The sequence below is a fragment of the Ambystoma mexicanum genome, chromosome 12 (genome assembly GCF_040938575.1).
Source record: "Ambystoma mexicanum isolate Mex_15411 chromosome 12, UKY_AmexF1_1, whole genome shotgun sequence".
Classification (NCBI taxonomy): Eukaryota; Metazoa; Chordata; class Amphibia; order Caudata; family Ambystomatidae; genus Ambystoma; species Ambystoma mexicanum.
Genome location: NC_090936.1, coordinates 640,502,337 through 640,524,704, shown reverse-complemented (window position 1 = coordinate 640,524,704; position 22,368 = coordinate 640,502,337).

Below are 22,368 nucleotides of genomic sequence, written 5' to 3'. Positions count from 1 at the left end.
TAGACACCAGAACCTCCACGCTTGCGACTGTGGCAATCGGCACCCTACCAAGTGAATACCAGGACTTTCAAGATGTCTTTCAGAAAGAACAGGCTAATACCCTGCCACTGCATGGACCATACAATTGCCAAATCGACCTGATACCCGGCGCACAAATCCCTTGTGGGCGAATTTACGCACTCACAGAACCAGAAAACCAGCACCTGAAGGCCTATCTTGACCAATACCTGGCCAACGGGTTCATCCGTCCCTCGAAGTCCCCAGCAGCCAGTCCTCTATTCTTCATACCGAAAAAGGAGGGGGACTTGAGAATGTGCATCGACTATCGCGCACTGAACCAGGTTACCGTAAAAAACCGCTACCCCCTGCCACTGATCTCTGAATTGCTTGATCAAGTCAAAGATACCCAAATCTACACACAACTAGACCTGAGGGGGCATATCACCTTGTTTGCGTAAAACAGGGGGACGAATGGAAAACCGCTTTTCGCACAAAATACGGCTTGTACGAATATCAAGTAATGCCCTTTGGCCTTTGCAACGCACCTGCAGCATTTCAATACTTCATGAACGATGTCCTACAGGAATTGATTGATGTGTGTGCTCTAGTGCACATCAACGATATTCTAGTATATTCCGCATCAAAGCAGGACCACGTTAAACACGTCCGATCCGTATTGGAGAAACTCCAACACCAGCTCTATGCCAAGCTCGAAAAGTGCTCATTCCACATCTCCGAGGTGGAATTCCTGGGCTTTATTCTCAGCCCGAATGGAATCCGAATGGATGTACACAAGGTAGATGCTATTCTGAACTGGCCATCCCCAAATTCATTCATGGGGGTTCAAAGTATGCTGGGTTTTGCAAACTTCTACCGCCGGTTCATCCCAGGATTTTCGCAAATCGTGCATCCCATCACGTCATTGCTAAGGAAAAGCAACAAAAAGTTCCAGTGGACAACAGAAGCCGAGGAAGCTTTCCAGGAACTCAAAGCAAGATTCACATCTGCCCCAATCTTACGCCACCCTCGCCCTGATCTCCCATACCTGGTGGAAACAGACGCCTCAAGGGAGCCGTCCTCTCACAAAAGGACCCTGAAACGTGCCAGTTACACCTTGTTGCCTTTTGGTTGTGTAAATTCACACCCCCTGAACTCAATTACACTATCACAGACAAAGAACTCCTAGCCATTAAATCGGCCTTAAAGGCATGGCGCACTACCTCTTGGGCGCCAGACACACAATCACCGTAATAACTGAGCACCGGAACCTCCAGTACCTAAAAACGTCAAAGGCCCAATCCTCACGACAACTACGTTGGGCTCTTTCGTTTGCTGAATATGACTACGTGATTACATTTCAACCAGGGGTGAAAAAGGGGAAGGCCGCTGCCCTTTCCCGTATGGGGGTGGAAGAGCAAGGGTATCAGACCCCTGACCCAATAGCAATCATCCCGAATGACAAGCTTCTAGGAATCACAGCAACAATAACTCAGAAAGAATTACATGAAGAAATCCAAAACCTGATGAGTCCGGAGCAATTACAAGAGTGGAGTGCACAAGGAGAACATTACATGATAAAAGATCAGTTGCCCTACTTCAGGAATCATTTATTCTTATCAAACCAAGAACTATGAGAACAAGCCATGTCCGGTTATCATGATTCCTTGATCGAGGGCCACCCCGGAATTGCTAAAACCCTAGCCAAGGGAAAACAAAATTATTGGTGGCCCACGTGGCGTAAAGACATTATCCAATTCATCCTATCTTGTGGAGTGTGTGCTCAAAACAAGTCATCCAAGCAGAAACCGGCTAGGCTATTACAACCATTGGAAATCCCACCAGCACCCTGGCACACGTTGTCCCTCGATGTTATTACTGACTTACCACACAGTCAAGGGTTTAACACTATTCTTGTGGTCGTGGACATATTTTCAAAAATTGCACATTTCATTCCTCTTAAGGGGCTCCCAAATGCTTCCACTCTGGCAAGAAGGGGGATATTGTGTTTCACCCAAATACAGGTCGCAAAATCTACTTAACAAAATTTGCAACATGTGACACTATGAACGTTGTATACAGCATTAAGTGCCCATGCAGTAAAACTACGTGGGTCAAACTACCCGAAAAGCTAAAATAAGATGGAATGAACATCGTTCTAACATCCGTACAGGTAACATAAAATCTCCAGTAGCGAGACATTTCTGTCATGATCTCTGCTTCCAAAAGATCAGGACTTGCCCGACTCCCTTGGAAGCAGACCCATAACCCCGGTTCCCAGTGCCAGCCAGTCCCAATTGGGACCTTTTGGACCCTGTCCTGGCGCCAGTGGCACCAGGCTCATAAAGATGCCCAGTCCCAGCGCTGGAAGCGCCAGGCTCATAATGCTTGGGTGGACTTACCTGCAGCAGACCATGCTGCTTACTTACCTGCCAGTTGAACCCCTGATCCTCTTCTGTTTGGGACTACTTTTCCTGTTGGGTGGGGGAGGAGCCACTCCCTAGGTTCAGAACACTGGAACTCTTCTGGAAAGCAGGAACTCTTTTCTTACCTAGGCGTGGCTGTGGAAGGAGACACCTAAGCACTACAGGAGGCTTTTTAAACCACACCCGATGGATGAATCTTGCTTTGTGTTATTCTGCATTCTCTGCAGCAGAACGCTCATCGTGTCTTCTGCTTCTGATCCTGGGCCTAAGGGAACAAAGGCTTACCATCCTGGAATCCAGTCTTCAGCAGCACCTGTAAAGACAAAGAAAGAACAGGTTAGCACTACGGTCTTCAGTGGCAGCGCATCTCTTACCTGGTCCATCGGCTGTCACCAACGCCTCACGCTGCATCCCGGCATCTGAAAAACAAAGGCTTACCTACTCTTCGCAGGCTCCGGAGGTCTTCGCACTGCATTCCGGCATCTGAAAGACAAAAGCTTACCAGCTCTTCGCACGCTCCGGAGGCCTTCGGCGCTGCATCCCGCATCTGAAAGACAAAAGAAGGTGCGTTTAAAGACATTGGGCAACTTTATTACTCACGTGCCATTACTCCTTCCCACGCCGAATCCAGTGGGTATTCCAGCACCCTTCAGCTTCTCTAAAGCTCTGAACTTGTACCTGCAAGATAAAAGGGACAGTTAGTGCGCATCGTGAAGCAGGCTACAAGCGCTTACTTACGTGCTTCCAGGCGCTTCTATTCCTCACGCGGGTTCGATCCTCAACTCTCATCAGCCCGCCATCCGCCATCGCCGGAACCCTGCAAAACAAGAGATATCATTACAAAAGACTTTTAAGACATTTGAAGTGCCCAGAACTTACCGTTCGTGCAGTTAACGACGGACAGCAGTCCTCTGAGGTCAAGAGGCCTGCACCCTTATCCAGTGAAGAAACTGGTTACGGCACCCTGCCTCGAGGCAGATGGAGAGCTCGGCGTTCACTTACCTAAGGTGAGGGCGTTAACCTTTGAGGTTCTACAGGAGAAGAGAAAGGGAAGAGGAGAGAGGCACCCAATAACCCCAGTTCATTAATCCCATATTTTCTATCTGCAGACATCTTACTCTTCGAGTCAGACATACAGTGCACAGAGGTCCAGCCCAAAGAGCCAACCGTGTGTTACACATCACCTTTGAAGATACGGCATTCACCCAGTCAAGACCGGCGCCTCTGCGGGAATCAGGCGAGCGTTACAGAACACAAAGCCTACCGCAAAACTCCCACCCAGGCGCTATGGAAACCTCGGATACCGATCAGCTAGCCCAGTTACTTGGGGAACTAAGAGCAGAAGTGCATGCAGCCCGTCAGGAAACGAATACTCTAAGAAGGGAACTGATTATTTCCAAGGAGCGAACAGATGATCTCGCTAGACAATTGCTACAGTCACAAGCCGGACAAACTCCGTTACCCGCATCAGGGGCAAATCTTCCTTCAACATCCTCTACGAACCCAGTGCAGATCAACCTACCTGGGAATGTACCTCTGGCTCCGCCCGAACGATTTTCTGGTGACCCAAAGAGGTTTGCAGTATTTATTAATCAGTGCCGGTTGCACTTCTTATGCCGGCCAGCAGCCTTTCCAACTGATCAAGCTAAGGTAGCTTTCGTGCTTTCGTACCTTAGTGGCAATGCAGCAGACTGGTCGATCCCTCTAGTTAATCAAGATGATCCGGTTCTCCATGATTTTCAAGCTTTTCAGCTCAGTATGGAAAAACTGTTTGCAAGAAATTCACAGGGGCAGGCCTTGGACAATGAGCTCCTTTCATTGCGACAGGGTAATCAAGACCTTTTGGCTTATATTGCGTCTTTCAACAGACTGATAGTGGAAACTCGATGGCCTGAGGACAAAAGGATTACGCTGTTTTATAGAGGTCTACGTGGAGAGCTCAAAGATGTGTTAGCCCAAGTAGTGAATCCCCCGCAAGACTGTTCGGACTATATTGACTTAGTCGTTCAAATTGACCACAGACTGCAGAACAGGAAGGCCGATCGTTCCAAGTTTGATGCTCGAGTATTTTCCAAACCACCAACTCCTACCAAAGGAGTAGACTCTGGGGAACCCATGCAAATAGGGGGCCTGAAAGGACCACTAACACAAAAGGAGCGGGAAAGGAGAAAACAGCTGCAATTATGCCTCTATTGCGGAAACTCGGGGCACTTTCTTCGAGACTGTCCGGTGAAACCAGCCAAGAAGGCAGTAGGAGCTGCAGTTACCAGGGTCACAAACTCTGAGCAGGGAAACGACCTCGCCCGACAAGAATAGAGGTCCTCTTGCCGAGCGTTAAAACCAGTTCAGTGACCTCGCATTTCGTGATACCTATGGTCCTCATTAGCCCTGAACATCCGGATCGATTACATGCGATTGAAGCTTACGTCGACAGCGGTGCCATCGGCAATTATGTGGATCATGAAATGGTTTTGAGGATGAATCTGACTCTTTGTCCAAAGGCTGTAAAGGACGTCATTACTACGGTGGATGGTACGGAGATAGCCTCCGGACCAGTAACGCATACCACCCAAGAAGTGACGCTAGTAAGTCAAGATGGACACCACGAGAAGATCGTGTTCGATGTGATCAAGGCCCCTCAGTTCCAGATTATTCTAGGAATTCCTTGGTTAGAGAAGCACAATCCTCAGATCGATTGGCGAGCAAGAACGGTTCAGTTTCCAGAATGTGTCTCTACTTGTCACCCTCGACCTGGTGTTGCACTGGCAGCAATTTCCTCGGAGGCTCCCCAGTTACCTCCTGAATACCTAGAATTCCAAGATGTTTTCCGGAAGGATCAGGCTAACTCTCTACCTCCTCATAGGTCTTATGACTGCCAGATAGACCTGATACCTGGATCTACTCCTCCTTGTAGTAGAATTTATGCCCTCACCGAGCCTGAGAATCTTCACCTCCGACAATACCTGGATCAATACCTAGCGAATGGGTTTATTCGTCCTTCCAAGTCCCCTGCTTCCTCAGCTTTGTTCTTCGTTCCAAAAAAAGAAGGGGACCTTAGAACTTGTATAGATTATCGCGCCCTGAACCAGATCACTGTTAAGAATAGATATCCGTTACCTTTGATCCCTGAACTCCTGGACCAAGTCAGAAAAGCATGCATATATACAAAGCTGGATCTTAGAGGAGCCTACCACTTGGTACGAGTAAAAGAGGGCGATGAATGGAAGACGGCCTTCCGCACCAAGTATGGGCTATTTGAATATCAGGTCATGCCCTTCGGACTTTGCAATGCCCCGGCCGCCTTTCAATATTTTATGAACGATGTCCTCAGAGAGCTCATAGATGTGTGTGTTGTTGTTTACATTGACAACATCCTCGTTTATTCTTCATCGGAAACTGAACATCGGAAACACGTGAAAATGGTCCTCGAGAGATTGCGTCAACACAAACTTCGCTAAATTGGAAAAATGTGTTTTCAACGTGACTGAAGTTGAATTCTTGGGATTCATATTATCACCTAGCGGAGTTCGTATGGATTCAAAGAAGGTCGATGCAATTCTCAAATGGCCATCGCCATCCTCCGTAAAAGGTGTTCAAAGCATGTTAGGCTTCGCTAACTTTTACCGCAGGTTTATCCCCGAATTCTCTCGAATAGTCCAGCCCATCACCGCCTTGTTAAAGAAAAACAAACGTTTTGAATGGTCTACCGAGGCGGAACAAGCTTTCCAGAATTTGAAGACTAGATTTATCTCTGCACCGATCTTAAAACATCCTCACCCAGAACTCCCCTACATCGTTGAAACTGATGCTTCGAGCCTTGCCATGGGGGCAGTTCTATCACAAAAGGACCCAGTTACCAATCAGTTGCATCCCGTGGCATTTTGGTCCCGCAAATTCTCGCCTCCTAAAATCAATTACACTATTACTGATAAGGAACTTCTAGCTATCAAGTCTGCCTTTAAGGCTTGGCGGCATTATCTTCTGGGGGCCCGACACACCGTTACTGTGATTACAGATCACCGAAACCTGCAATATTTGAAAACCGCAAAAGCTCAATCCTCTAGGCAACTCCGTTGGGCACTATTCTTTGCCGAGTTTGACTTCATAATTACCTATCGACCTGGTACAAAAAACGGTAAAGCAGATGCCCTTTCTCGGATGGGAGTGGAAGAACATTTGATCAATCCTAAACCTGTACCTATCATTCCCGAACAAAGAATTCTAGGTGTAATCGCCACACAATCCATAGAGGAAGTTAAGGATAAAGCCAGGCTACTGGTAACTCCAGCAGACATACGGAATTGGCATCTGCAGGGAAAGGACTTTACGGTGAAGGACAACCTATTATATTTGCAAGAACGGTTATACCTGCCCAGCACAGATTTACAGAAAAAGGTAATCTCTTGTTATCACGATTCTTTAATGGAAGGACATCCCGGTATGACCAAGACCTCGGAAAAGATCAAGCGCTACTTCTGGTGGCCGTCTTGGAAAAAAGATATGAGAGACTTTATAATGTCCTGTGGAGTATGCGCCCAAAACAAGAGTCAAAAGGAAAAACCAGCCGGCCTCTTACGCCCTATTGACATCCCGCCTCGCCCTTGGCATACGCTTTCTATGGACTTCATCACCGATCTACCTCCATGCTCCGGATACAATACGATCCTAGTAATCGTGGACCTATTCTCCAAGATGGCGCATTTCATTCCACTCAAAGGCTTACCAACAGCAGCAACTCTGGCCCGAGAATTTCTCGAAAACATCGTCCGACTGCACGGTTTTCCTTCAGTTCTAATTTCGGATCGAGGTAGTCAATTTATTTCTCATTTTTGGCGAAGTTGCTGTCGGTCGGCTCAAATTGATGTGAGACTTTCGACCAGCCACCACCCTCAAACCGACGGACAAACCGAGAGGACCAATCAAACTCTGGAACAGTATTTGCGCTGCATGCTACAACAAACTGAAAAAACTTGGAAAGATATCCTTTGGATAGCCGAATATGCCTACAATAACTCTGTCCACTCGGGAACTGGGAAGACCCCGTTTTTTCTTTTATACGGTAGTCACCCTCGAACCTCGGAGTTGGATCCACTCCAAGATCTTGGAACACCAGCAGTAGACCACCTGCATTCTACAATCACCCAAGCCTTTAAGGAAGCCGTTTCTCACCTTCAAAGGGCTAAAGAACAATACAAGAAAGGAGCAGACCAACATCGGAAGGAAGCCCCCCAATATCAAGTAGGAGATCAAGTCTGGTTATCCACCAAATATCTACCTCTAAAAGGACCACGCACATTCAACCCAAGATACCTTGGTCCCTATTCCATCACTACCATAGTAAATCCAGTAGCGGTCAAGTTGGACTTGCCCCCTCACATGAAGATACATCCGGTCTTCCACGTCTCTCTATTAAAACCCGTGCAACCTCAAACCCGACTAACTACATCTCCAAAACCTATTCTAGTTGATGGAGAACTCGAGTTTGAAGTCAAAAGCATCCTGGATTCCAAGATCTCCAAATCTAAACTATTTTACCTGATTGACTGGAAAGGCTACGGTCCCCAAGAAAGATCCTGGGAACCTGCAGAATATGTCCACGCGCCTCGTCTAATCAAAAGATTTCATCGAACATTTCCTAACAAGCCCAAACCCCCGGAGAAGCCCGGTTTGGGAGGGGCCTTGAGGGGGGGTGCTGTCATGATCTCTGCTTCCAAAAGATCAGGACTTGCCCGACTCCCTTGGAAGCAGACCCATAACCCCGGTTCCGAGTGCCAGCCAGTCCCAATTGGGACCTTTTGGACCCTGTCCTGGCGCCAGTGGCACCAGGCTCATAAAGATGCCCAGTCCCAACGCTGGAAGCGCCGGGCTCATAATGCTTGGGTGGACTTACCTGCAGCAGACCATGCTGCTTACTTACCTGCCAGTTGAAACCCTGATCCTCTTCTGTTTGGGACTACTTTTCCTGTTGGGTGGGGCAGGAGCCACTCCCTAGGTTCAGAACACTGGAACTCTTCTGGAAAGCAGGAACTCTTTTCTTACCTAGGCGTGGCTGCGGAAGGAGACACCTAAGCACTACAGGAGGCTATTTAACCCACACCCGATGGATGAATCTTGCTTTGTGTTGTTCTGCATTCTCTGCAGCAGAACGCTCATCGTGTCTTCTGCTTCTGATCCTGGGCCTAAGGGAAGAAAGGCTTACCATCCTGGAATCCAGTCTTCAGCAGCACCTGTAAAGACAAAGAAAGAACAGGTTAGCACTACGGTCTTCAGTGGCAGCGCATCTCTTACCTGGTCCATCGGCTGTCACCAACGCCTCGCGCTGCATCCCGGCATCTGAAAGACAAAGGCTTACCTACTCTTCGCAGGCTCCGGAGGTCTTCGCACTGCATTCCGGCATCTGAAAGACAAAAGCTTACCAGCTCTTCGCACGCTCCGGAGGCCTTCGGCGCTGCATCCCGCATCTGAAAGACAAAAGAAGGTGCGTTTAAAGACATTGGGGAACTTTATTACTCACGTGCCATTACTCCTTCCCACGCCGAATCCAGTGGGTATTCCAGCACCCTTCAGCTTCTCTAAAGCTCCGAACTTGTACCTGCAAGATAAAAGGGACAGTTAGTGCGCATCGTGAAGCAGGCTACAAGCGCTTACTTACGTGCTTCCAGGCGCTTCTATTCCTCACGCGAGTTCGATCCTCAACTCTCATCAGCCCGCCATCCGCCATCGCCGGAACCCTGCAAAACAAGAGATATCATTACAAAAGACTTTTAAGACATTTGAAGTGCCCAGAACTTACCGTTCGTGCAGTTAACGACGGACAGCAGTCCTCTGAGGTCAAGAGGCCTGCACCCTTATCCAGTGAAGAAACTGGTTACGGCACCCTGCCCCGAGGCAGATGGAGAGCTTGGCGTTCACTTACCTAAGGTGAGGGCGTTAACCTTTGGGGTTCTACAGGAGAAGAGAAAGGGAAGAGGAGAGAGGCACTCAATAACCCCAGTTCATTAATCCCATATTTTCTATCTGCAGACATCTTACTCTTCGAGTCAGACATACAGTGCACAGAGGTCCAGCCCAAAGAGCCAACCGTGTGTTACACATCACCTTTGAAGATACGGCATTCACCCAGTCAAGACCGGCGCCTCTGCGGGAATCAGGTGAGTGTTACAATTTCAGAGAAGCCCAGCACCAAATAGCGCAAATGAAATTTCAAATTCTTGATGTACTGGAAGTTACCCAAGGCAAGAAAGTGGATATTAACAGACTCCTAAACCAGAAAGAAACTTTCTGGATCGAAAAACTCAACTCCATGCAGCCAGATGGTCTCAATGAGGAATGCAATTTTGCATGTTTTCTTTAATGTAAATTTAATAAGATTAAGTTGAAACTATGTACAAACACATGGAACGTGAGTATGCTGCAGATCATTGAATGTCCAATAACATGTGCAAAAGGTTGAATTTTATGATAACATGTAGTCTTAAATGTATAGTTGAATCGATAAGACTACACAAGTATTTAATCAGTTTGGATTACTAGGTATTTACATTGAGCAATGTTGAATGTAGGTTGATGCGAATTTCCAAGTAGAGCCACAATAGCATAAATAACTAAAAGATCATATACATAATTTGAACAACACACGAATTTAACCTTTATATCAGGTTGTCAGATATGTAATTGTTTATTACTAGTTAGCTCTACTTAGTTTAGCAAGGAGAGATCCTAATTTTAAATGTAAAATATAAGTATAATTAACGTTACAGCATAAGAACTTGTACAGGATCAGCTAACGCTATATTGACGTTTTACATCACTTCAAAATGGCCGCCGGCGCGCAATGACGTCATCACGCCGATGACATCACCGCGTTACATGCCGGCGCCATTTCTTTGAACATAAAAGCAAACGGGGCAACCAGCAACGCGTATTCACGCGAGCGAGGTGCCCCGCTGCTACCATACTGCTTTGAATGATGGGTAAGACTCCCCCTGTGGGGAGGCTAAATTCTAGTAGTTGAAAGACCTACTTGTGATTAACATTTGTTAGATTCTAAAAGTAAATTGGTTACTATCTAGATTGCCAGGATATAAAGGAAGCCACATAGAGGACAGACAACAGCAGATGTAAATTAGCATGCTCAAGTGGATAGGAATTGGATAATTTTCCAACAAGGAAGTAAAATAAACAAGGTCAAAGATTATAAGCAACGTTTTACACAGGTACTTTTTTCCAACATGTTTAATATTGTTGACTTTAAGCAACATTTATAATATAGGAATGGTTTATTTGTGAATGTATAGTTACACATGTACTTCAGCTAATATTTAATTTAATTTTTATTTTTTTTTCATTACCATTAGTCCCTGAAGAAGGTCTAGCACAGACCGAAATGCATTGGACGATATAACGTTTGCTAATGGCCTCAGAAAGATGTAAATTGATAAATAAACATATCTACACTACAATCAATTGAATTAATGAGTACTTTTTCAACAAGCATTGGAAAATACTAAATACTTTCAAAAAAAAGTTTAGTGGGATATCCACACAGGTCCTTCCAGCATACTGGTGAAAATCAACCAGTCAACAGCATATTATAATTTCTCACCTCCCTAAGCAACGGGTAGGCATCTGGCGACAGGACCAAATACCTTATCAAGTACAGATTATTTTAACATTAACAACGTAGTGCCCACTCTTTTCTTTTTTGGACAAGATGGATGCCCCCACATATTTCGGTTCCCAGAACTGCATGTGCACTCTAGTCTTTTGGGTGTGGTTCAGCCCAGAGACACCTGGGATACCCAGAGACTATTTAAGCTATGCCCAGGCTGAGAAACATGCTTTGTGTTTTCTGCACCTGCAGCATGACACTCACCGTGTTCGGATCGGTCTCCAGTAGGCCTGCATCTTTCTTCTGCGCTCAGCTCCTGCAAGAACAAGAACACTGTTAGGAACAGCCTTACCTTGCGGAGCTTCTGCCCATCATTCATCGCTTCTTCTGTTCTGCGGGCATCTTCGGCTGTGTCATTCCCATCCCGGCACGCCGCTTCCTAAGGAAAAGGGAAAAGAACAGAAAAAAGGCATTAGTAAGCATTCAGCAAATCTTCGCTTATTTTTAAAGACTGTTAGAGCTTCAAACGCTTACCTGAATCCCAGCCGCTCTGAGGGAACTCTGTCTCCGGAACTTCTCATCCATCTGCAAGAGGGAAAAGACACTCCAGGTTAGCGTGGAAATATCTAGAGGTGCCACATACCGCGCTTACTCACCGCATTTCTTCTTTATGACCGGCATCCACGCTGAAAACGTTGCGGCACCTAAAAGACACAGAAAAATAACTCAGTTCAATACAAATACGAAAGGGTCGCATCGCGTTCTCACTCACATTCAGCACTACTCATCTGAGCAGCACGGCCAGGGCCGGTCTTTGTGTCAGGCAGCTCAGGCGGCTGCCTGATGTTAGTCAGCCTCTAGGGGGCGCCGTGCGGCAGTGCTCCGAGTCCTGCAAGTCAGGCCACACGCACCAGCCAGGCCTTGATTTTGAAGTCTGTGTATTAGGAGCAGTGAGCACTGCTTCAGGCTGCAGCCTTTGCCCTCAGGCAGGGCAGGGCAGCAGCAATTGACACAAATAAATTAGCAATTAGCAACAATTGTTTGATGCTTTTTCACTCCCGCCACCGCCGGGCGCTGGCGCCATCCAGGCCCATGGGCGCACGTGCGGCATGCCCTCAGGCTATTTAACATTTTAGATGCATGCAACAGGCGCATCCCATTCCGATTCCCCACAGCTTCAATTGTGAGCAGCACCGAGCCACGAGCCTGCCTGCATGTCATATATGGAACATGCCTGAGACGCAATCACGCATATACATGAAACTGTCAACTTCAAGTGTGTGTTTCCACACGTCGGCACATGGCGTGTTAGCACATCTTGTCCATGTTACGTATCATGGTGGGCCACCAAGATACGTAACATGGACAAGATGTGCAAACTAGCCATACATGTGCCAACGTGTGGACACACAAGTTGACAGTTTCATGTATGCGTGATTGCGTCTGGCTACATCGAAGCCAAGTTCTTCTCCAGTGTTTCTGCCCCCCGTTTTGGATAGCACCCTGGGCAGTGGGCAGTACGGACCCGTCTATGTGGCCCATGTTTAGCTGTCATGAAGTGCTGGCCCGGTCCCATTGTACAAAAAAGAAGAAGAGAAATAGACTGAGCCGCAGCGAGGGGATGTGCTGGGAGGGATAGGGGCGGGGGCCGGGGCACGAGCAGAGCTGGAAAGTGGCACGGGGAGACTGGAGGGCGAGGCAGGAGCTATAAACCAGAAATATGGTGGTGAAGAAAAGGGGGGCAACGGGAGGAGGACAGGTGGGTGCATGATTGCAGAGTATTGCAGGGACAGGAGGCGGAGAGGTGGGTGCATTGCAGAGTATTGCAGGGACAGGAGGAGAGGTGGGTGTGGGGCAGGGGCAGAGACAGGAGGCGGAGAGGAGAGTGCAGGTGCAAATAACAGAGGAGTGGTGCGGGCATTGCGGAATATTGCAGAGACAGGTGGCGGAGAGCCGCATGTGGGGCAAGGACAGTTGGTGGACACTGGGCCTGCACAACCCCTTCCCTTTAATGGGGTGCAGCATGTGACTTCTACTTTACCCCCAACAGCCTGTGCCTAACATTGCCCTGAAAGTGGTTTCTCCATTGTTTTTTGTCTTATCCAAAGGCATGTGTATCCGTTTTAAGGGTGTTGTGCTCCATTTCGCTGTTTTCCAGATTCATCATGCATATACACCCTTTACATGTCACGTTGGACTGGGTGGGCCTGATCTTATTGGTATTATATACAATCCGTAATGTCTGTGTGTGTGTTACTTTTAACACAATGGAGTGCAGCCACTCAACCTTCCTAGATACCAAAACAATTATGGTGACAAATTGTATGAATCCGCATTGGGGGCACACATTAACTAATGGAATTATTTTGGCAGCTATGTTTATAGATGCGTATTTTTGTGCACCATTTGTGGAGCTCATGTCTTCATATACAAATAGATACATGTTTATGTTGTGACGCGTGTCCTTTCCTCAGCACGCACACGTCGCATGTACACTTTATATATTGCTAAGTAAGCGGCATAAGCATGTGCTTCAGTCAGAGAACAAGGGTGGGGCTCTGTGACACTGGACCATGGATTTTATCGTGATTAAAAGGTATACCACACGCAGTTGTTTTTTGCATTGGATCCAGGTGCAGTGACCGATATGAAAGAGAGGGGTGGGTGAGAGGGAAAATGCAAGCTAACTTTGCTAATGCCTTCCTAGGTAAACTGAGCAGTTCTGTGTCTGTGTGTGGGTTTCTAGGTGTTTTGCGTCAACAGTGACAAGCTGCTTGTGTCAGTTCAGTGAACTTTTATATTGCACTACATACCAGGGACCAGCCTCTAAGCGCAGGACCAGGGGTTTGAACCCGTAAACGTGGTAAGCCTGAGGAGACATTTCAGAGACCATCACTGCAATGCAGCCTGACCTATGAACGCAATAGCTTTGCTGAAGGTTTTTGAAATGTGTTAGAGTTCGGAAATTGCAAACATGTGCAGGTCCCCAGAAACAGGAGTGCAATTTTAGGGTTATTCATTTGATTTTTAAAAGGCAACCTTAAATTGAACCAGTAATGAGTTGTGGCTGAGTACTACTGCTTGTGTCCGTGGAACAGGGCATTCTAGCACATGGACTGAGTAGCAGGGCCGAAGTCGAGGGTACACACAGGGGACGGAGTCCACCCACTTTTTTGGGTACACGCAGTGGGACGGAGTCTACCCACTTTTTTCAGAGGGTAGACTCAGTCCCTCCCAGCTAAAATGAGAAACATTGAATGTCATCTTTGAATTTATTCATTAAAGCCGACCGTGGGGATCGGACCACAGTCATCAGGTTTGTAGGCCGGACACTTCACCACGCTGCATTATATAACCTGATGAAAAATAACAAACATCTAAAGATGAAATGTCCCATTTCGGTACTGCAAGTTCCCGGGGAAAACATTTGTATTGGTTCTTAGAGTTTAAAACAGGCACACCTTTTAACGTTTTCAAAACCACTATTAGAAGAAAATATCCTCTATTGGTTTTGTATGTGTTGATTTTATGAAAAGGCAAATGCCATTTGTCCTGTGCAATTTGGGTGGTTATGAAAAGCCAATTTAATGAAATATTATGTTATGTTACTTGGCATTTGTATAGCGCCTTATGTATCATTGGTATGATCTCAAAGCGTTGGTAGGTTGAATGCCCTCGGGAACCGTAGTTCAAGTCAGTAGAGAGAGAGAGAGAGAGAGAGAGAGAGTGTTGTAGGGTGCGTGGGTGCACCGGATATGTGTGCAGCTGGTGTAGTGTGCTTATTTCACCTTGGTATGCTAATTTCTGGCAATGTCATCAATAAATGCAATGGGATGTGATTCCCCTGCCTTTAATTTTTTGGACTTGACCCGTAATCAGTAGGGTTTATTCACTCAGCTTGGAGGAGAGGTGATGGGCATGGGCAGCCTGCCCTTCCTTGACCTGCTGTCCCAAGACTAGTCTTTGTCAGTCGGAAATTGCGTGGAATCGTGAACGAATCAGAAGGCCCAGCCGCAGCCAGACCCAGTGAGCCAGAGCCTGCTTACTTTGCCATTGGGGCACCGTGACCGGTCTGTGCAGCCCGCGGGTGCCGAGTGCTTCTGCCTTCTCTGCCTATCAATAAGGTAAGTCAGTGTGTCGCTGGCATGTATGCTATAGTATGGATTGAATAACTTCTAGGCTCTTCGAATTTTGGCAGATAAAATCCATGCATTACATATTGAAATGTGTTAAGCAAAAAGAGTGTGCTCATGTTCCTCTTGAATATAAGCCTAAGAAGGCTGAGCCTATTGGGACACTTGGAAATGATGGGACCCCAGGATTGAAAATCCAGGTTCTTCATATCAAAGTATTCCTTTCAGTCAGTCCTGATGGGTTTTTGGAGAGTGGGTAGGGGATGTTCACTTTCCTGCCCCTACTGAATTGTCGGGACATGTATATCGAAATGTGTCATAACACAAGGTAAAGAAGACTGGCCCGGCCTGTGCTCATTTGAGTTGTTTCTGCCATTTAATTGGCACATCACTTACTAAGCCATTAGCCAAAAATTCACAATCTCAGTTTCACCAATGAAAGACTACTGCAATGTTTGCTGGCTGGGTAGGGAACCTTTCATGATGCCTAGCCGAGTACTGTCTTGTTTATGAATCCATATTTATCAAGAAACCGAAAAGTTAAAATAATGGTGTCTTGTTTAACTTAAGGAGAGAGAGAGTATAGAAGATGCCTCCAAAGGAACTGTCAGGAGCTCAGAATCGGAAGCGACATGCCCAATTTGAATCTGATTTGCAGAAATCTGCAAAATTGATGAAAACATTTTTGGGTCAGAGGACAATACTGTCAATACAGTGCAAATAGTAAGCAGTGCTCAACCTGGAAACGATGCAGAATCATCAGATTTACCATGCAGCTTGAGCCAGGATAATGAGGACAATACAGTACAAATAGTGAGCGGTGCACAGCCTGGAAACCATGCAGAATCATCAGATTTACCATGCAGCTTGAGTCAGAATAATGAGGACAATACAGTGCAAATAGTGAGCGGTGCGCAGCCTGGAAATGATGCAGAATCATCAGATTTACCAACTAGCTTGAGTCAGAATAATGAGGTATGTGGCTCGCCTGAAAAAAAGGAAAATGCAGAAGAAGAATCTATGCCAAATGAAAATGAAAGGGACTCTGAAAAAGAACCCAACACACTCGGAGACGGAACCAGCAGTAAAGCAAATTATACATCAAGCTTTGATACATCAGATCCTGCTTTGTGGCCAGAGGTCCTAAGTTCTGCTGATATAGACTGGATCATTTTGAATAGACCAAGTAAAATCAAAGCCATGAGATTCCCAGTGAATAAACAGAAGCAACGCTTCTTGTTATCTGTGATGCTAGAAATGCATCGGAGGGACAGGGCCTCCGTATCCTTGTTCTTTACTGTTTTTTATCGTGTTCTGTTGTGTTTTCCGTGCAGGAGTTTGTGTGGGACTCCTGGCGGTGCAGCTCTCTCTTGGTTTGGTGAACAGACCCATCGGATAGCCTTATGGCACCCATGGGTAGGGGTGCAACCCTGTGCCCCTAGTGTATGTTTTTGGGCACCTGTGGGTGGCCCACAGAGCAGGGTATGGTCTGGTGGCAGCTCTGTGCTGAAATGACTGCTGCTCTGAGCGTCCTCCATTTTGGGATGCCCAGGCCCTGTCATTAGAATCTGTAGATTCCTGATGGAGACAAAATGGCCCCCATGGCCTCTTGCCTTCCATCGCCTGTTACCTTGATCTTCCCGAAGTCCCGGGAAGCCCCACCTCTGTCCCTTCCCCCTGACTGGCTGTTGGGTGGAGGTTCCATATATGGTAGTGTGGGGGAAGTGCTGACCAGACTGGCTGGAGCATTCCCAAAGACCATATGTTGTGGGTACGCCTGTGGGTGGGACCTGGGTGAATGGAGTGTGTGACGAATACGCATTCTATTTTGTGGGTGTCTAGTATCTGGTGGTTGACACAATGACTGAGACAGCCCTGCCCGAAACCGGTATGAATGCAGTATGAAGTGTTGAATGGCTCGGTACTTGTCCCAATACACATACCTTGTTGTGAGTGTTTGGATAGAAGTGAATGGCCTGAATGCACTGTGTGCCGATTGGTTGCCTGCCTGCATGAATGCCTTTTGTAGTGATTGGATGCTTCAGTGTGACCCAGCTGAATGAATGGGAGATCAACAGTATATCTGGGGATCTCTCACTGCTAGGAAAAGTGTTCAGAAGTGTTCAGAGCTGAAGTCCAAACTATGAAGAATAACTGGAGTGAAACTGATGCTTGACCTTGAAGCCCTGCTGGAAGAGAAGAATTGCTGTTGCTCTCCTTCGCAATCTGAAAGCTGCTGTGTCTCCAAGGACTGACCCCAGAGAGGACCTGGTAAGGCACCCTCTTCCCGAGCTACGAGTGACCATCGTGCGGCAGCAGATCTTTGCCAAAGCTCCCTGGTAGACAGACCTTCGACAGGCTGCCGACCCGATACAGGGACTGCTGCGGAACTCCAAAGAGAAGCACCTGGACTGTTGTCCGCCACTGTCGATGACCGCCATCGCTGACTGGAGCCGCCATGCTCCCGTTTGCCTAAGAACTTCATTGATCCAAGGACGCTCTTGTCCGCATCGTCGCTGCTGTATCCTGCTGGAGAAGGCCTGACCAACAACGCGCCGAGGAGCATCTGCCAGTGGGTTTCCCGCCACCCAAAGACCACAGAGATGCTGACGACTCGACGCCCTTGCTGGGCCACAGTTCTTCAAACTCTTTGCGGTCCAGAACTATCGACACTGAGGTGCCCCGCACGCCTCTTCCTGGCAGGACGTTTAGGCTTCTCCGTCAACGAGCACTGCTAGGAACGACACGGCCACTTCACGTCGTAGCCCGACCTGTTCTCCGCCGGACATTCAACGACACGTTACTCCTGCCTTAAAGGGAGGGCACTCAAGAAGGGCCGTCGATTCCCCGACGAGAAACGCTACAACGCCAAGGTACTTTGGGGTTGCAGAACTATTGGAAAGTCTAGTGTGAACAATATATGGACTGGGCTTGTATCTTTCTTTTACAGGTTGCACAGGTGGGGAGATCTCCACACAGACCTGTGTCTAGGTATCGGGCCAGTATTCTGCCAATTGCTCAACCATCTTGCTGTCTTTCCTCTCTCTACTGCTGGTTTCCTCTTTATTCTGATCTGTGTGTCATTCTAACTGTATGCACTTTAATGAGATCTAATAACGTTAGTGGTACCACTTTAGAACTGTATATATTTACCATTGCTGATTTTCGGAGTACAAAGTGAGTTATTGTGATATTGTATATACCTTTGAATATTAATTATATAAAGACTGTGTTGTAACCGATACAGTGTGTGGACATTCCTTTGTGGGGGCTTGGAAACTACACTGTACTTAAGAACCAGCCCGCATCACCTCCTGAGAAGCTACGCCTTGATTGCTCGACCACGCACCAATAATAGAGAATCTTGGCTGGGGTCCTCTGTGCCTCTCCTCTACCATATAGAGAGCGGAAGTACAGACACCCCCCACCGGCCGTCTTTACATTATCACACTGTCAAAGAGTGCATGACAGTGGTGAGATGATACATAGACCTTGGCTCATTTACTCAAAATCAGTTGATAAAATATTCTGCTTTTGTTGTAAAATATTTGATAGGGCTGCAAAATCAATGCTTGCACTTTCTGGTTACAACTGTTGGCATAACATTGCTGATGCTCTAACGAATCATGAAGTGTCAAATGCTCATTTTATCGCATACTCAAAATGGACAGAAGCAGGGTCTAGACTCAGACAGAACAAATGCATAGATTCAGAAAACCAGCGTATAATTCAGAAATCGCTCATTGGAGAAATGTGCTTCAACGTTTAATCTCTATTACTCCCTTCCTCGCAAAGAATAAATTAGCTTTCAGGGGCTCATCAGATAAGTTGTTCACTGATCACAATGAAAATTTCCTAGGTTTGGTTGAGCTCCTTGGGAAATATGATGATGTCATGCGTAAGCATTTAAAATGAGTAGTTCGTAAAGAAGTCAAATATCATTAGTGCAGCAAAAGAATTCAAAATGAATTGCTCGACTTTATGGCAAGTAAGGTGCTTGAGAACATATTGATGCGACTCCGCAAAGCAACATTCTACTCAGTTATCACGTACTGCACTTCTGACATTAGTCACATAGAACAGATGTCACCGACGGTGAGATATGTTGATGACAGTGATGGACAAATCAAAGTAAAGGAACACTTTGTCTGCTTTAAGCCTGTGAACAAATCTACTGAAAAAGGCTTAATTGAACTTTTTATAAATATCCTGAATGAAAATAAAATAATGCTTGAACACTGCTGTGGTAAAGTATATGACAATGGCGCAAAATTGAAAGGCAAGCACAGTGGGGTTCACGCTACAATTCTTGCTCTTAATCCAAGAGAAATTTTTGTGCCTTCCGGCTGCCATTCCCTAAATCTGGTTGTATCCGATGCAGCATTGTCATCTTTGGATTCAGTAACTCTCTTTGGATTACTACAAAGAATATAGACTCTTTTTTCTGCATCTACTATTAGGTGGAAAATTCTCACAAATGATGTTAAGAAATCTCACTGTAAAGCCGCTAAGCGACACCAGTTGGGAGAGTCGCATTGACAGCGTGAAAGCAGTAAGGTTCCAAGTGACTGACATCTATGACGCACTAATGAAATTGGCACAGTTAAGCAAAGCTGATGCTGGAGTCAGACATGAGGCCCAAAGTCTGGCTAACCAGATAACTGACTTCAAATTTCTGGTTTCTTTTGTAGTTTGGCACAATATCTTGTTTCAGATTAACATTGTGAACAAGCCATTACAAAATAAGTCAGTGGACATTGTGACTGTTACTACTTTGATGAAAGGATGCATGCAGTTCTTTGTAGCCTACAGAGACAATGGATTTGAAAATGCCATCATTGCTTCCAAAGAAATGGCAGCTGACCTAGGAATTGAGCCTTCCTTCAAGGAGATCCGTATTCGTCAAAGAAAAAGGCAGTTTGATTATGAGGGCAGAGATGATCTAATACAGACCCAAAGCCCAGAAGAAAGGTTCTAGAGGTAGTTTTTGTATGTGCTTGTTGACACAGCCCATGGTTCAATTGAAGAAAGGTTTGGACAAATGAAGGATCATGAACAATGCTGGAGCTTTCTGTATGACCTTAGCAAGCTTCCTATGGACAGAAAAACACTATTGGAGCATTGTACAAACCTTCACCAGACACTAAAACATGGTGAATCTTCTGACATCAATGGCAAGGACCTTCATGTTGAATTGGAAAATATATGCTACATGTTACCAAGAGGGACAGTTACACCACTACCAGTTCTCCAGTATATTCATGATGCTAACCTGAATAACATTTTCCCAAATGTCTGGATATCATTGAAGATTCTGCTCATCACAATTGCAAGTGGTGAGCGCAGCTTCTCCAAACTGAAGCTCATAAAAAACATACCTTCGATCAACAATGGCAAATGAAAGACTGACATTACTTGCTATTTTATCAATCAAAAATGACATTGGCCAATCCCTGGATCTATGCTGTGCTTCAATGTCCAAGGGCAAAGTCAAGAAAAGTTACTTTTTGAACACATAATACAGGTAACATTCTAAGACTGTCACCTAGTGTCTAGTGTTTGCATTTTCTATTGCATTTGCATTTCTATCTGGTTCTTAATCAAGTGCCCTATTTACAACATTTGTAACACATTTTTTGGTTGTAATTTTTAGGGGTCGGATGTGGGTGGGGGCGCCAACGATGCTTCCCGCCTGGGGTGCAATCTGGTGTAAGACCGCCATGCACGTCACCATCCCAGGACGCCGGCCATCATCTAAGGAAGGAAAGGAACAAAGTTAGAGAACTGTTCAAAAGACTCATTATACTTACCCATCTGACTCTTGCCAGTGAAGTACCTAGGCAGCAACGAGCCTGCATCAATCAAAGCGCCCCTGCGCGGAAAGCAGGACAGACAGCACACTTTCCAAGAAAACAAGGTGAGCTGTGGATCAAAGGGAAGGGTTGGACCCCAGGGAAGAAGGGGTTCAAGCACACAGAGACAATAGGGAGTTAAACTCTACCAATCCTTGTTTCAGGCCCAGTCTCCAGTCGAGTAGACTCAAGGGAAGGGTTCGAGGTCGTAAGAGGTCAGAATAGGCTGAGTGACGTCCCCGTAGATACCAGGTGAGCGTTACAGGGACCACTGCACAGTGTTAAGACTACAAGTTGTAATAAAAGTTCACCTTTGGTACAAGCCCGTACTACACAGAAAGAGTGGTAGCAGTGACTGAGCAGCCAGACTTATCTGAAGAGCAAATGAGCAGTAGTAACGATTACACAAAGGACTACTGTGACTCAAGCAAACACTGACTCAAGGTTTCTATAAGTACATTTATTTTTAACCCATCTGTTCACAAAACACTTTACTTCTAGTAAAATAAAACCACACTTCAAATACACTACACACAATCAATTCCCCTTGTGCAGAACAAATCAAGGTAAGTACCTTAGGATTTGACAGGCCGGTGTTATGAAACAAAGACGTTACCGGGAGTACATATGCGATCACTTTTTGACAGTAATGACAGTTCGGTCTTACTAAAGATACGCGTACCCGTGAGAAGAAATGTAACCGTAGTCAAACACACTTAGCACATGAATTAACACAAGAGAGTTGGGGATAAAAATCATAGGCAATACTTTTGTCAAGGCAGAGAGAATCAGAGGGCACCTTCTAACATGAAGACAAAAGTCAATAGGCCTGCGCCAGTGTCAAGTGGAACAGGGTCCCTGTTGCCGAGGATCACACAGTTAGAACAGTTCACGATTCAAGGTTGCCAGGAGTACTTAGATATTGTCATAAGAGGAGGCAAAAGTTATAAGAGGGAAGGAAGAAAAGAACAAGCCTTTGGGGAGGAAGAAGGGATCACCCCAATTCCTCGAAGTCAGACACAATACCTTATTTGCTGAAGAACGCTGGTGCCACAGCAGTTGTTTCTGGTAGTTTCCTGCAGACTCACGGTTCCTGGAGCTTCAGTCATGGAGACAAGAAGGAGGATGTCTGGAGTGATCTGCACTACCCAGGGATGAGGCCAGCAGCAGCGACGGTGAATAAAAGGTGCGCTCCTTTAAAACAAGAGAGGTTCTTAAGATGGCTATCCGGACCATTACAGCAGTGTGCAGCGATTTCGACCACGAAGAGGATCCTCTGGCTGTGGAAGATGAGCTGGTTGACCTCACCAGGCTCAAGGGAAGAAGACTCGGGACTGGATCTTCTCTGA